The sequence below is a fragment of the Lygodium microphyllum genome, chromosome 6 (assembly GCF_053477565.2).
Source record: "Lygodium microphyllum isolate KBCC chromosome 6, Lygodium_microphyllum_v1.1.10, whole genome shotgun sequence".
Lineage (NCBI taxonomy): Eukaryota > Viridiplantae > Streptophyta > Polypodiopsida > Schizaeales > Lygodiaceae > Lygodium > Lygodium microphyllum.
Window position 1 is genome coordinate 43,442,960 of NC_141140.1, and position 11,718 is coordinate 43,454,677.

The following is an 11,718-nucleotide window of genomic DNA, read 5'->3' on the forward strand; positions in this document are numbered from 1 at the left end:
GGCTTGGCCCACCTTCTCCACATACTTCTACAACTTACATTGCTTCACCAATTGCTTGATGGCTGGCTCCTCCATGACCATGTCTTATAAATTCAAGATATCCTTGAATTTGAATTGATTGTAAGCCCTTGTTTTCAACGTGAGGCTATACTTCACATGCCCCTCCTCCGAGAATGGAAGGTTGCTGCTTTTGTCTTAACCTGCCATTGTGGGTACTGTCATAATATCATAGTTCACCATTAGTGTCCTTAAGGTAATTTCTTGTTGAAAGGTAAGAAGGAATTGATTATTCTTTCTTGGGAAAAATAACATACTTAAATACAAAAAGAGCATTTTTCCTTCAAGTAGTCCATTGATTCCTTAAGTTTTACGACTTTTTTCCTTAGTCGTGACTTGATTTTTATCCACTCTCTTCTGCTCTTGGACATTGATGGATGTTTTATCCATGTGTTTCATTAACCTTACATATTTACATGTTTAATTTCACCTTGCTCCCATCCCTTTGTAATTGAAAAGAATCCTTCCTAGGATTAAGGTTTGAGAGGTCAAGGGCGCTCAACCCTTGCTTGTGATATTTTACTTTTGCAGAGCCAAGCATAGAAGTTTGGGTTATATTTTAGATTTGAATAGCGGTCCATGTTTAAAGGACGGATGCCTATTTGAGTGATGTAGGTGAGAACATCGGTGAGGAAGTCACCAAAGTCCATCCTAGTAGCAATGTGTAACTCTTCATTAGTCAGAATTTCATCTAAATATGGGTGGGTCACAATGTGCTCTTTTAGGGGTTGGTTACAAATGGTGGTCAACATCCTATAGGAGGTTGGAGCTACATAAGTGGGATCATACTCAAAGGTATTAATGGCACGTCGCTTCTCAAAATTGGTCATAATTTAGTAGCCTTCTTATTCCCACTAGAGTCGGAGAGCATACCATTTCCTCAAGAAGGTGGAGTTGGAGTCGGGTAGCTTTGTTAGCTCTTCTAGCTCTTGGCCTATTGCAGTGACTTTGCTACTGTAATATGATGGGATCAACCATTGTGTGCAAGCTTCCTCTCGAGAGATCACATTCTCAATCAGTTCCTTGGCTACTTCACAAATTTTGACAAACACAAACTCATTGTTCTCCCAAGTGCATAGTAAGAAGCACATTTCAATTGCTAATGTCTTATCGAGGATGCCTATGTCGAGCCATTCATAGTTCCTTGCTAGCGTGGTGAAAGCAACATCCAAGAATCTAATGCAAGTGAGTAAATAGTCCCTCGTATTGACGGCTAGGTCCATGGCCATCATAAGGATAGATTTACGCTTATATGATGGTTTGAGGTTTGCGGGGGAGGTCAAGGTTTGGTTGTGAGCTAGATAGCTCAACTACTCTTGCCTATCTTTTGAGTTGTTCAATGGGGAGTTTGTTAGCCACTTGTGCAATAGATTGGTCATACGGCCCAGTTGATATACTTCTCTTGGCCTATGGAGTAGTTGGGACACTGGAATTGTTAGTTTGAGTTGACTTAAGGTTAATTAGTTGTAGCTTTGGTTGATAGACTCTGTGAGGTTCTATGGATTCGGTGCTTTTTGGGGCAATGGATTTGTCATCCCTAGTTGGCTCACCACTTTGTGGAGGTAGGCTAGAGGACTTGAATGGAGGAGAACTCGTACCGTTCTTGGACTTGGACAACTAAATCCAGCTATTGCCTTTGTAGTAGCCTTGAGCATGAAATAGGTCTTTGGGTGATGCATTGTGCTCGTGCTACTAAGCCTGGGTGTTATCCCACACTTAAGGACTGAGGTCGTGCATTGTTCTAGGTGCAGTGTGCAGCTTAGGGGGATAGGTCTAGTAGTCCTACCCTTGAGGTGCCCCCAGCATGAAGTGGGGAAGCAAAATAGGCTAGGGGGCTAGGGATGGAGTTGACTAATTGAAGCTACTGGATGTTTCTAACTTAAGTACCTCTAGATGCAGTGACTTAAGGCTATTCTTTGTTCTAGATTTTCTATATGCTTTTAGTGCCATTGGCTTCTCTCTTCTTCTATTGCTGCTAGCTTCTCCGTGGCATCTCGGATATTTTCATTTTCCTTTTGCAAATCTTTGTACAGCACCACTGGCTCATCAAAATTGCATTGTAGGCTCATGAGTCTTTATGTTTCTACCATGAGTTTTGCTTGCCACCTCTCGTCTTCTCCTCCCTTGGCCTCGAGTTTCTCATTTAGCTCCTTGATATCTCTTTGATACATGGTTTCTTGATGGGTTATCTCTAATTGAGGGGAATCCATGGCCTCCCTTTTGGCCTCGAACTCAACTACAACTATTTTCTTGACTTCCTTTGCCCGCGCCAACTGTGACAAGAAATCCTATATGTAGGCATTGTGGTTTGTAGACAATGGCAGTGCAATGGGACCAGTGGTTGTAGATGCCTCTATCTTCTACCTTTTGGGATCTCGTCTGGATTTCCCATCTGCAAGTGCCTCTCTTTTTTCTTGCATGCATAGGGGTTCCTGCACTTACACCTTGAGTTGTCTCTTTATTAACCAATAATTGCACACCCAAGCCACAAGATTTCTAGCATCTACCATGGTAGAGGAGTCTTGGGTGGGTTCAATGATTGGGGTGGTAGGCAATAGGACAGGAGGGATGGGGTTGATTGAACCCTTGCCCTTTCCCTCAATTACTAGGGGTGGTAGGCTTTTGGGTGCTTTGGAGGTGGTGCTTAAACCTTCATGTCTAGGTGGACTCATGGTAGCCAACTCTTCTTGCCTTTAAGTTTTCTACACTCAGAGGCAGATAGCTAGGACAATGTCTTCTTCCTCTTTCTTCCTAAGCTCTGCATCTTTCTCCTCAGCTCTTCTCTTTCTTTCCTCATCAGGTTTCTTAGATTCCTCTTTTATTCTATGTGTCTTGTCTCTTTCTTATCTCTTTCTTCGTTCTTTTGTGCTTTTGGACTTACTTTGGGCTCTATGTAGGTCTGCTTTCTCTTTCTTTTCCCTCTCTTCTTTGGCCTTCTTTTGTAGAGTCTCTCTCTTTGATTTCTTGGCCCTTCCTTGACCAAATTGTGCTTCTCGCTCTCCTTCTTCCTCACTCACATTCTTTTCGTTAGATTGCTCCTATCCTTGGCACGGAGGGGACTTGTCTGGCATCTCTTTGACTACCTCATGTTCTTGTGCTTTTCCTAGTGCCTCCCTTATGATGGCCATCAAGACCCCTCCAAATCCAATGGTAGAGAACTTTGATGATGACAATTTCTTAGCTTTGGAGGCCCGATACTCTCCCCCCATGGGTCTTCCGCCGGTGGCCAATGCCTTTGCCAATGCTTCTATCATTTTCCTCATGAAGCCATTTAGGTTTACCTCATCGAAGGACTCAACAGATATGCTCTCCAACATTGGCATGTTGATACTATTTATGAATGTATTATACCTTTGGCTGGAGAATAGGGCGTGCACCATTTTGACTTGAATTTGGACTTTAGGGTTGGGAATGTCAACTAGGTTGATGTGATTGTTGGTGTGGACTATCACTTTGTCCATTCCCAACATGTCGTACACATCTCTTTTTGCCTAGATTTCCATTTTGTTGGGTAGGCTCAATGCTTTCTATACTAGCTCAGGGCTCAGCTAGATCTCTACTTGGCGAGCTTCATTATCTAAGTGCACCGTGATAGAGCCATTGTTCTTGTTGAAGGTCTAAAGGAATTTAGGATACTTCTCATAGTTCATGGCTTGGCCCACCTTCTCCACATACTTCTACAACTTACATTTCTTCACAAATTCCTTGATGGTTGGCTCCTCCATGACCATGTCTTATAAATTCAAGATATCCTTGAATTTGAATTGATTGTAAGCCCTTGTTTCCAACGTGAGGCTATACTTCACCTGCTCCTCCTTCGAGAATGGAAGGTTGCTTCTTTTCTTTTAACCTGCCATTGTGGGTACTGTCATAATACCATAGTTCACCATTAGTGTTCTTAAGGTAATTTCTTGTTGAAAGGTAAGAAGGAATTGATTATGCTTTCTTGGGAAAAATAACATACTAAAATACGAAAAGAGCATTTTTCCTTCAAGTACTCCATTAATTCCATAAGTTTTACGACTTTTTCAGTAGTTATGACTTGATTTTTATCCACTCTCTTCCGCTCTCGGACATTGATGGATGCTTTACCCATGTGTTTCATTAACCTTACATATTTACATATTTAATTTCACCTTGCTCCCTTCCCTTTGTAATTGAGAAGAATCCTTCCTAGGATTAAGGTTTGAGAGGTCAAGGGCGCTCAACTCTTGCTTGTGATGTTTTACTTTTGTAGAGCCAAGCATAGAAATTTGGGTTATATTCTAGATTTGAATAGTGGTCCATGTTGAAAGGACGGATGCCTACTTGAGTGATGTAGGTGAGAATATCGGTGAGGAAGTCACCAAAGTCTATCCTAGTAGCAATATGTAACTCTTCCTTAGTCAAAATTTGATCTAAATATGGGTGGGTCAGAATGTGCACTTTTAGGGGCTGGTTACAAATGGTGGTCAACATCCTATAGGAGGTTAGAGCTACATAAGTGGAATCATACTCAAAGCTATTAATGGCATGTCGCTGCTCAACATTGGTCATGATTTGGCAGCCTTCTTATTCCCACTAGAGTCGGAGAGCATACCATTTCCTCAAGAAAGCAGAGTTGGAGTCGGGTAGTTTTGTTAGCTCTTCTAGCAGTTGGCCTATTGCACTGACTTTGCTACTGTAATATGATGGGATCAACCATTGTGTGCAAGCTTCCTCTCGAGATATCTCATTCTCAATCAGTTACTTGGCTAATTCACGAATTTTGACAAACACAAACTCATTGTTCTCCCAAGTGCATAGCAAGAAGCACATTTCAATTGCTAATGTCTTATCGAGGATGCCTATGTCTAGCCATTCATAGTTCCTTGCTAGCATAGTGAAAGAAACATCCAAGCATCTAATGCAAGTGAGTAAATCGTCCCCCATGTTGATGGCTAGGTCCATGGCCATCATAAGGATAGATTTACGCTTATATGATGGTTTGAGGTCTACGGGGGAGGTCAAGGTTTGGTTGTGAGCTAGATAGCTCAACTACTCTTGCCTATCTTCTGAGCTGTTCAATGGGGAGTTTGTTAGTCACTTGTGCAATAGATTGGTCATATGGCCCAGTTGATATACTTATCTTGGCCTATGGAGTAGTTGGGACACTGGAAGTGTTAGGTTGAGTTGACTTAAGGCTAATTGGTTGCAGCTTTGGTTGATAGACTCTGTGAGGTTCTATGGATTCGGTGCTTTTTGGGAAAATGGATTTGTTATTCCTAGTTGGCTCACCGCTTTGTGGAGGTAGGCTAGAGGACTTTAATTGAGGAGAACTCGTACTGTTCTTGGACTTGGACCACTAAATCCAGCTATTTCCTTTGTAGTAGCCTTGAGCATGCCATAGGTCTTTGGGTACCCATCACACCTCGATTGTTCATCTACTTTGGTGGCGCCAACTTTGCCTTTTAGGCCTTGGCTGTGAGTTTCTAGCATTGTGAGGTCATATATGTGTGCTTCTAGGTAGTAGGTGTTAACCGTTAGATGAACAATGTGGAAAATTTGGAAAATCTAAAGTAGAAGACAAAGGCCAAGGAAAAAGTGAAATGGAAGATGAAGGCATGCCAAGAAAAATATGGAAGCACAAGAAGTGCAGAAAAGTCCTAAATAAAGAAAAAAGGCGCACAAGAAAAAAACGTAATTCAATACTTTTGTAAAAGAGCACAAGCGCATCATGGTTTAGTTTAAAGAGCACCGGGCTCTCACCTGTGCAATTTGTAAAGGTAAATGGGCGGTAGGAAGGAAGTTAGGAAGATAGAAGGACAATGGGAAAAAGGGCCTAGGCCACGGCTGGCCATGTAAAAAATGGGATAAGGGGATGACCGCCCAAAAGGGATTGAGGGTTTTGTATATAAAGTTGAAAAGTGAATGAAAAGCTCATTCTTGTGTGTAGCCAAAAGTGGCTCTCTTCTTCTTCTTCTTCTTCTTATTCGTGCTTGCTTGAGCTTGTGCTTGAGAGAGGGAGTGTGAGAGTGTGAGGGAGTGAGTGTGAGGGTGAGGGACCGTGGAGGAGAAGCTCTCAATCTTCTCCTCTCTTCTTCTCTTCTCTTCTCTTCTCTTCCTTGTGGTAATGGAGCTTGGAGCGTGGAGTTTGAGGATGGAGCTTGCTTGAAGCTTGCACTTGGATCGTGGAGCTATCGAGTGCGTGGGAGAGGAGGTAACTCGATCGGCATGGAGGTGAGCTCATTACACGTGTAGATATGGATGGCACGTCGGCTATGTGATAGGTAGCCATTAGTGCTCAGCTTGGAATGATTGAAACAATAAGCGGTCCATGGATCTTGGCGGTTGAGCGAAAGCTCCCACAATAGGGCTTGATGTTTAGGCATCCATTTGATCTGTGGTGCATGGGCCTTAGCTCTAGTTTCCGTGGTTTTTTGGCATTGAGGTTTGGTAGGTCTGTGACAAAGTTATGACCCACTTCTATAGGCTTTATGGTGGGTTTCTCCATTGGTGGCATTTCCTATTCTGATGGAGTTGTGCTGCCCTTGGTGAAAGCCGTAACTATCCGAACATTGCCAATGGAAAGGTGAATGCGCTACCAATCATAGTCGACATTGCAATGTGCTTGTTTCTTGAATGTGAGTCCTAGCAGTTATTCCTTACCAACGACGGTCTTAGTGTTAGGCATCACATAAAAGATAATAGGTAGGCTTTCAGTCTCAATAGACACCAGTGCTTTGCACCTTTCTAGCAATGAGTAGGATTGTCTCCCAAACGGTTTGAATTTAGTGTTGGTAGGCTGTAGTTGGGGCTGAAAGGTCTAATGATCCTGCATAAGGATATTACAATTAGCTCCCTTGTCAATGAGTGTGTCCAAGACATGTGTCTTCTGAGCAGTCACACTGATATGCATAGGTAGGTAGGTGCCACCACTTTCTCATCTTCATCTTCAATTTTTGTAATGTTGGCCACTCAAACCTTGACATGGTTGGGTTGGTTATGCGAGTTCCTTGGCATCATGCAGATTGGTACTAGGAGCATGTCACTAGGTTTACCAATTGCCTTTGCGACTTGCTCGTACTCCTAACTATTCTAAAATGGCAAATCAATTGTGGCTAGTACATGCATCCAATCTTGCTCATCCTTAGGACAAGGGATATACTTGGTGAGTGACCTGTATGTCTTTCTAACTTTTGCATCACCCTTCAGCATGTCTGAGATGGCGTCTAAGTCGATAAGTGTAGTCCTCCAAATGCCCATCTCTACCCTTACCGATTACATTTGGTTGCCTACAAAGATAAGACCATTTCCCCAATCTTCTACAGCTTGTTTGTTGCACATCCAGGGTCAGCCCAACAAGATGTCATAATCCACTCCCTTCATGACAATGAAGTTCACAGGAAACTAGACACTTGCAACCTTCAATGACCAATTCTTCAACACTTCGAATGGCATGACTTTCATCCCATTGGCTAGGGTGACATTAAACCTAGCATTCTCAATAGGTGGGTTACCCTAGTCATGGAGTACTGCATGGCTCAATACACTACTTCCTGCTCATGTGTCTACCATTCTCTTTCTTGTGGTGTCTCCTAGGGTTAGGGCTGGTAAGACTATGTGCATTTTGGTACTTTCCCAAAAAACATTGATATGCAAGGAGTTGGGCACTGAGTGTAGCATTAGACTCGGTATTTGTGTTTCTGCATCATTCTTGTGTAGGTCACAAAATCTCCTATGTTGACCCCTCAACTCACTTCTTCACTTCTTGCCACAGTGTTAGATGCTATCAAAGCATATCTCCTAGGCTTAGAGTAACTAAGATGGTCACTAGAGTGGTGAGGAGCTCATTAGCTGCTTGCCTCTCTCCTAACTCTATGTTTCTTGGCCAATGGCCCTGTGTGGTTTACTGTAGTGTATAGACTATGTTTAAGTGGCACTTTGGTCATGGAGGCGAGACTAGTGTGCTTACACTTGAGACATCATCCATCTCATCTTCCAATATGGGCTCAACATCCTTAGGTGCTCCTAGGTTTCTCTTACCCACTTCTTGATCTTTTCGATGGCCTTGAGTTGGCACTTTGGATTGGGGTACTCCCCAACCTTTGCACTCCCCCTCTAGGTTGTCTTTGGAGCAGACAATTCTACTTCGATGGCCTCGAGTTGGCACTTTGAATTGGGGTACTCCCCAACCTTTGCACTCCCCCTGTTGGTTGTCTTTGGAGCTGACAATTCTACTTCTACATCTGTCACCTTTTCTTTTTGTAGGCAGCATCCCTAGGGAGTCCACCTTATAGAACATGTATGATACCACGTGAGTTCAAAAGAAAGGGTATTATATTTAGTAAAATTTAGAGGATTATATTTACAAAAGGGGTTTTCAAATTACAATTTGAAAAAATCCTTAAGTTTAGTAAAGTAAAAAGGGTCATTTTAAGGCCTTATAGTATGTAAAGAAAGCTTATTTCTTAATGTCCTTTGAACACATGTTATATAGATGATTTCTTATAGGCGGACTCTTTGAGGCAACATCATTGCACTCTCGGTTTTTAGCGTGATCTTTACATCATCTTTCTTTCACCTTCACTTATAACTTTTCTTTTCGATTGAGACTACACCTAAGTTTCTGGGTCGAGGTAGTGATATGCGAGCCTACTTCATTTGTATGCCAGTCATGACATGCAACAGGATGGGTGCGTCCTCTCCGTTAAATGTCTCAACTCCAAACATCCCCAATGGTAAAAATGGCTTGTTTTCCACACTAGAGGGTAGCTTCTAACTAGGGCATTTGAAAAAAAGGTAAGTGATTCCAGACTCTGGGCATCTAAGATCGGTCTTTTTATCAATTATCCTACTATTGTTCACAATAGTGTGAGGCAATGTGCCCTGTGTGAGTGCAAATCCAATAAGAAATTGGCTCTTGAGTATTTCCCCCTAAGTATTTGCCTTTATTCCTACCTAACACCATTAAAGGTATAGGTCGGTTATCCAAAAGGATTGCATTGCCCTCTTCGTTATACGATACATAGGGGTGCATGTAAGGCTCTTCATCATTCGGCTCCTCCACATAGTGGATTGGACACTTGTGGGGTTTATCTCCATCCTAGGAATGTCATGACCGGTTTGGCATCATTAGATGGTGGGAGAGTTGATGGGGCTCCCCTCCCAAAAATATTTGATGACCTATTCCCTAGGTAAGGTTGTTTGTATGGTTGCGAACACGGGAGTCTCCTCACTAGTTCGCAGTGCATGACAAGTGGACGAAACCTATCACAATTATTGTTGGGGGTAAAGGCGCCTCTGCCTAGCCGCCCATGTATTCAGCGATTCTCGAATGATTGGGGACGCACAAAAGTGAGGGATTTGCTTCACAACAAAAGATCCCACCTCATGACACGCGCTAGGGACTCACTGCGGAGACAGGAGGAGGGGTGTGGAGCCTATAGCCAACCATCTATGTGCCACCGCATAGAGTGGAAGAAAGCCAAGAAGAAAGCAGTAGAGAAAGTGAAGAGTCGCCAGCACGCAGAGGCGCGACGCATCCAAATGGAAACCATGGGATCGTCGCATTACGGATCGGGCGGCAGAGAGTCGTGGGAGGCAGAGTTTATAAGTATATTTTGATTTCTAGTTTTTTAAAATATATATTTCTTTCAATTCTTATAATTTTTTCTAATACATTGTGTCTCATAATTGTTTTATATATCATAATTTTTTTGTAGACTACTATCGTTGGTAGAATACCTACTCCTAGAGAGGTAGGTTACCATGGAGGCCATAACCGCGCAGCCACATGGCTTCACTTCTATGAGGAGGGTCTCATCACTGAGGACCAATACAACCGGGCTATGACGATTTGACATCCAGAGGAGGTATGTTTTTCTTTCTTTCCTATTAAAAGTATAGCTAATTATAACTTTTTCTCCACCATGTGTACGTAAGCAACCTTGATCTTTTGTGTGTGTAGGCGAACCCGGATGTGGAGCATAGCAAGGAGGGGGATAGCAACGCTACTAGCCATGGTGGTGCTAGCGAAGATGTTTCTTCTTCAGATTCGTAGAGGAGCACCATATCTCCTCTATGGCCTTGTTTTCTTGTATATCTATTATCCATCTTTGAGCCTACTGCTTGCGACCATGCTTTAGGTTGCAAAGCACTTAAACTCCCCATGTAAATGCTTTTTATCTATAATGAATACATGGACTTTTGTTTTCAATTCTTGTGCTTTCAGATCCATTGTCTTTTTCCCAAATGCACAATTTGATGTATGGGAGGGGAAAAAAAAAACAGAGAGCAACCACTGTGAGAAATGCGGGATCCAGAGCATGGCAGTGATTTATGGTGGATGGAAGGAGAAGTGTGGACTCATGATGGAAAAGACAAAGACACTGTTTGTTACGCAAGTGAATTAGGTTCCAAGATTGAGACTTGGACTCATAAACACAATCTTGTGTATGTGGACAATGACATTGACACTTCACTGAAAAGAAAAGAGTACTATCATTGCATTAAGAAAAGGAAGCAAGTACAATGCTTTATAGGAAAGTAGGAAACTGCAGTAGGCACCATTGTGCATATGGGATAGGTTAGCCTGCATGTCCTTGGCCCTGAAGCTCCATACAAAGAGGCTGTTTAGTGAGTGTGATTGCTGAATCTCAACACCCCTCCTCAATCACAACTAGAAAGGCACAAAGTGTGTAGAGGCTGTAATGAGAACCATCTGCAAAGTGTGGGCACACCACAAACATGGTAGACACCAGAGGCTGTTGCAAAAAAGGCTAAGTGTGGGCACCAAAACATGATGGACATCCAGAGGTTGTAACAGGGGCCTCACAAAGTGTACAGGGACTGTAATGCCAAGTTACATAAGGATTTTACAAAGCTTATGGCAGGAAGCATTAGGGCAAGGAAATACAAGGCTTTTAAAATAGTCTATCAGAGTTATGAGAGTAGAAGGACTGATGAGTCTTGTCCTTCCAATCCTGGTGGTCTTCATCTTCATCTTCTTCTTCCTTTGCTCCATTTTCTTCTTCTTCTTTGACTGCGACTAGATAGGCCTTTTGGGATCTCTTTCTTGCGTGGCAGAACTTCTCGGTGTGTTCGGTCCTTTTGCAGAAGTCACAGAAGAGCTGATCCTTCTTGCCTTTGTACCTGTTGCCAACATATAATGCATGCTCATCTCTAGAGGTACTTGGTTCTTCCTTGGTTTTTAGCTTCTTTTCCTCTTCTAACAGTGATGCTTGGATATCAACAAGTTCAGGATTTGGCATGTTGATTAAAGTTGTTGATACATTATTATATTCAGGAGGCAAACTCTTAAGTAGAACACCGATGCAAACATCTTCATCCATTTTAATGTTGATTCCTGCAAGTTGGGTTAGGAGTCCTTCCATGTAATTGAGATGTGTGGCAAGTGATGTGCTGGACTTCATTTCAAGCCTAAAGAACTCAATCAGGAGACCATACTTTGATGATTTAGATTGTGCACCAAACAAGGTGTCAAGCCTTTTCCATGTATCCTGTGAGGTCTCACAGTTATCCACATGGTGGATATAACTGTCGTCTAGCTCCACTTTGATAATGGCCTGGGCTCTGTCATCATTCTTTTGCCAAGTAGTTGCAAGGTCCGCGTCCCGAGGTTTCTTCTCTTTGCCATTTGTGATGGCCCAGAGACCCTTTTTCATCAAGATGAGCTTGATG